Source organism: Sinocyclocheilus rhinocerous, unplaced genomic scaffold, assembly GCF_001515625.1.
Source record: "Sinocyclocheilus rhinocerous isolate Xijiao unplaced genomic scaffold, SAMN03320098_v1.1 scaffold1535, whole genome shotgun sequence".
Classification (NCBI taxonomy): Eukaryota; Metazoa; Chordata; class Actinopteri; order Cypriniformes; family Cyprinidae; genus Sinocyclocheilus; species Sinocyclocheilus rhinocerous.
The window spans coordinates 64865-70561 of record NW_015654946.1 but is presented as its reverse complement, the minus strand read 5'-3'; positions in this window follow the sequence as shown (position 1 = coordinate 70561).

Sequence of the window (5697 nt, the reverse complement as noted above, 5' to 3'; positions counted from 1 at the left end):
ATTGGTTGATGGCAATTTAATTCTGCTACAATTACTACTGGCAGCTGATATAAATAATTGTAATTAATCATAATTAATTGTAATTATTTATATATATTTCCCTTTTGAGCTAATTTGCTACATGAAAGATATGGGGGTAATTGAGCCATCAACCAGCCCATGGAGCAGCCCGACTGTCCTGGTACCAAAGAAGGATGGGTCGCTGAGGATCTGCCTCGATTTCTGAAAGCTCAACGCTGTCTCAAGGTTCGATGCGTATCCAATGCCTCGGATTGATGAGCTGGTAGAACGGATTGGTCAAGCCAAATATATCACCACTCTAGATTTATGCAAAGGATACTGACAGGTACCCTTCGCTCAACAATCAAGAGAATACACCTCTTTTAGAAACACCCTTAGGACTGTTCTATTTTACGACCATGCCGTTCGGGTTACACGGAGCTCCAGCAACATTCCAACGGCTGATGGATCAGGTTCTACGAGGGGCAGAGGACTGCTGTGCAGCATATCTTGATGACGTGGTCGTTTACAGAGGTAGCTGGGAAGAGCATCTACAACACCTGAGCAGGATCTTGCAGAAGATTGGTGATGCAGGCTTGGCCTTAAACGTGATGAAGTGTGAGTGGGCAAAACAAGAAGTGCAATATCTAGGATTTCTGCTGGGCAATGGTGAAGTCCGACCACAGGTTGACAAGGTGGAGGCGGTGCGAAACTGTCCAAGACCTCAAACAAAGAAAGAGGTACGGGCCTTCCTTGGGCTGGCCAGATGGTACCGAAGGTTCATACCAGAGTTCTCCAGTGTTGCAGTGCCCCTGACCAACCTCACCACAAAGATGGTACGGAATCCCGTGCCCTGGATGGAGGAAGCTGAGCGGGCATTCCAAAGGCTAAAGGAGAGCCTATGTAACAGTCCCGTGCTTCGAAGTACAGATTTCTCTCAGAGATTCCTAGTTCAAGTGGATGCTTTGGCCAATGGACTAGGAGCCGTATTAGCCCAAGGAGAGAAAGGCCAGGAAAAACCAATCCTCTACCTGAGCCGTAAGCTGCTGCCTCGAGAGACCAATTTTCTGCTGTTTCCTCATTCCTACCCTTGGGTGCACACGAGGGCTAAGTTAATGTTACAGTTGCATACATAACACACACATATCCACCCGATTACCGCATCCTACTTCAATATCACACAATAAACACACACAGACATCAGATAAGGTTACATGTAAGCGTTTATTGAACTTATCTGCACATATTATGTATCGTTGTTCATTGTCTGTTTGTGTGGTGTCGCAGTCCAGGTTACCAGAAGCAAATGGCAAACTCCGGTAATGGGCTAGAAAGCCAGAAGTCACTGAATTCCCGTGTTGCGCCTGCGCGATTGCTCCGGTAACTGGACCGTCTTAAATGTTGCTTGTTTTGGGGGTGAGTTGGGAATACAAGAACCCAAGTTAACAGGAATGATAATGAATAAAACACATATTGTATAATATGATGAATATTTATGGTTAAGTATATCTGTTATAATACTGAAGATTATATGGTTCTTGTGTTTATTGTTATTTATCTAAGTGCATCGTATTAATACTCACCCTTGGAAATATATCTTAGAGTCCATGTGGGGTGGGGCATTTGATTTAAAAGCCAAACCGGTATATCTGTTCAGTGTGGGGCTGTAGTTGGAGGCAAACATTGCAAGTGTCTTGTGTGTACTACCTTTTTGTAGAAGGTTTTAACAGCAAAGCGCTGTGTTGTAAATATTTTTGTAAAATATTTCCTCCATTTTCCCCTTTTTCCTTATTTTTGTCTTTTTTACGGATATCACTTATACATATTTTGTGCACTTTGGTGGACTGTAAACAGACTGTGAATCAGTACGGACACTGTCAATAAAACCACCTTTGCACGGAAGTGCTATTGCGGCCCTGCCATCATTTCTTGTGACCAGTTTTCCATAACGCCTCGTCACAAAGACACCAAGTTTGAACAGAACAGTACCACAGATTGAACACTGAATTACCCTACTCTTTTCATTCTATTACATGATTCAGCCTATAAATGATAATTACATACGTTGACATTAGCAGTTAATAATGAGCAGCTATAATTACTTGGATTTTTTTTCCAACTGGCACATTAATTCCAGATTTCCATGGTGAAGGAAATTTACCTGCATTCCATACCTTGTTGAACAAACATAAAATGATTTGATGACCTATCTAATGTATTTTGAATCATTATGTAACATAATGTCTTTGACTATGCTTAACTCCTCCTACAGCTCTTTTTAATTAAATTAACTCCTCCATAAGCTCTTTTAATAAGAAGTAAAATCTTATTTTGTGTTCCTCTGCTGTATGTACCTGCTCTCTGTTATTATATCTTCTGACATGTCATCATTTTGTTCTCTGACAAACACTTCTGCCAACATTCTACTTTTTCAATATCAAACACAGCTTTTCATTATTTTTTCAGATTTAGTTTTTCTAAATTCCTCCCATTTTCCTTATTGTACACCACATTTCACTGATGTCAGTATCACCTATGTACATTATTCCTTTATTCTTATAACTGCATACTTTTTTAATATAAAATTCTTCTATATCCTCTGCCAGCTCCAATTCTGATTCTGTTCATCTTACCTTACCTTACTAAGGAACTCAATGCTTACCAATTAGCATTTTAAAGCTTCCATCTAGGAACTGTATCTTTTATAGTTTTAGATCCATACCGATTTAGCAGGGAATAATATAATGATCGCTACCTCTTGTAGCATCCCATACACATCCTTTCCTTTCAAATACTGAGGTTAAATCTGTAGCTTATCCTCTTCCATGTAAAATATCTATTTTTGTATTTCTAAACCCATGCATTATCTCGTCTGTTTCCATAATGATAATTACTATGCTTCCTCATAAAGTGTCCTATCCCTATAATGCATTATAATTCTTTGCTCATTCTATACGTGGGAATGAGTGAATTCAGAAACAACAGGTGAGTACTGAATCAGCAGAGTGAACAATGGTGATGATAACTTGAACTCAAAATTAACAGGCAGTCTTATCTTGCCGGTTGATGACAGATACAAGGAGAAAACAAGGGAATACTCAGGAACACAGATGAGGAATGCAGAGATGAGGACAATGGAGTAACTTGGAGCACAATGAGGAATACACAAGGTAAGTCCTTGGGTAAGCATAGCATAGTCCAACAACTGTATACACTTTGTTTGATATTTTGTTCCAATATAATGGCATTCTGACAAGTCCAAATTCTTTTTGGGTTCAAAATGTATACGTGTACTGTACATTATAGTTTGAGGGAGATGAAAGTGAAGTGAAAGTTAAAACCCGTATGGTAAGTGTGAGAGCAGAAAATGCTGACACATCTGTACACCACTGCAGACTGCTGCACACTCACATGTTCAGCATTAATATAATATTAAAGGTATAGTGAGGAATATACAGTAGATAGGGGAATGAATAGTGACAAAATAAAGGTACAAAAGGGAGAATGTAGTGTGGTGTGGTCTCATTATGGGAAGTGAAGGTTAGTGCTGATCGGTAGACTGGCTCTGACTACTAGCAACTAAAGCAGACTCCTCCAGACTGCAAACTGGAGCAAAAATCTGTACAAAAGCTGTGCATTCCAGCCTTAATAAATCATAAAACTGAGCTTAACGCATGACAGAGGGGACAACACAAGTTCAGCAATAACAGAAGACAGATGTATTATACAAAGCAGTCAACAGTGGCACAAACAGAACACCATAATTTTTGGAAACAGACTTTCATAAACGATAGAACAAGATGATACAGAGGACAACAGAACAAGACAAAAAAAAAAAGTAGAACTTCACATCAACATATCCACCTTATTCTTTGTCAATTTTATGTGCAAGGCTTCCGGTCTCATCCGCTTCCAGCTATTTTTAGCTGTACAAAACAGTTCGCTTTGCTGCATTGCAAACTGGTGTGTCTTACCATATTATTTTAATGTATTATCTTAATTATGAACACAGTGGTTTGTAGTGCAAACAGTTTTATAGTAGATACGATGTATCCTTTGTTACCGCAAATCTGCATCCAGGGTTAATACATGCTAGACCTCGGATTGTGTGGAGCATGAGGCACAACAGACAAGAATCTAGATCTCTGATTAACTGCTTGACTTTAATTAAGTTGTTATGCAGTTGAATTAACTATGGGGGGCTAGACAAAATACTATTGGAGTACTGGTAAGCATGGTTCGGGCATACTTCATAGTACTAGTCATAGCCTCTGGTTATTGAAATGAAATATACTTTATTGTCCCTGGTAGGGAAATTTGGATTAGACTCAAAACCAACATTCCAACATCACCTGGTACACCTAAGAATATAAAAAATACTATGCATACAATAGATATACACATCCATATACACCATCACAGATATCAGATTAAAAAAGAGCAGATGTTAATAACCAACTAGATCCACTTCATTTCACTAATAGGAAAGGTAGAGGAACGGGTGACGATATTAATACTTTGATGCATTTGGTTCTAAATCACGTGGAGGATTCAGATGCTTATGCTTTTTATTGATTTTAGTTCAGCATTTACCACTATCCAACCACATGTTTTAATTAAAAAATTAAACCAATTAGGCGTGAATCCTGCAATCATACTGTGGTACTATTCCTTTTTAAAGGAGTCATATGATGTTGCTAAAAAGAACATTATTTTGTGTATTTGGTGTAATGAAATGTGTTTATGCGGTTTAAGGAAACAAAGTAGTTTCGCTTTCACAACGAAACACACAGCGTCACACACATCACACAGCCTTGAGTGAGCGGAGGCCGGCGGGCTTGCGGCAACCACATGTTTCTTTATGCACCAAGAGCTTGTAACACTTCAAAGAGAAAGGAAAAATTGAAATCGCATCATATGACCCCTTTAACAGATAGAACTCAGAGAGTCAAAGTAAACGATAGACTGTCTCAAGTGAAATACTGTAGTACTGGTGTTCCACAGGGCTGTGTCAGCTCACCAGTTCTTTTTACATTGTACACTAATGAATGCTCTAACAGGCACACACAGAACTACATTATGAAGTATTCTGATGATACAGCTATGTTCTAAGTTAATTGAAAAAGCAAGACTCTTCTTCTATTTACTATTCTGAAATTACTTCATTTAGAATCAGAATCAGAATCAGAATGAGCTTTACACATACAAGGAATTTGTTTTAGTGACAGAAGCTCCACAGTGCAACAGAATGACAGTGACAAGACAGGACAAGACAGGACACAGGTAATAAAAAGAATAATATACAAATATAAAAAATAGACAATGTACAAAATAGCAAAAACACAATATATAATATAGACAATTATGTATGTACAGGTATGATATGTGCAAATTTGAAATGTAAAAAAGTATGTGTGTTAAATAAATAAATGTATAATAGTGTTGTGTGTTCCATGTTTATTGTCAAGTGTTCAAGAGATGGATTGTCTGAGGGAAAAAACTGTTCCTGTGCCTGGCCGTTCTGGTGCGAAGTGCTCTGTAGTGTCAACCAGATGGCAACAGTTCAAAGAGGGAGTGTGCTGGATGTGAGGAGTCCAGAGTGATTTTGCTAGCCCTTTTGCTCACTCTGGATGAGTACAGTTCTTGGAGAGTAGGGAGGGTTGCACCAGTGATTCGCTCAGCAGTCCGGACTATACT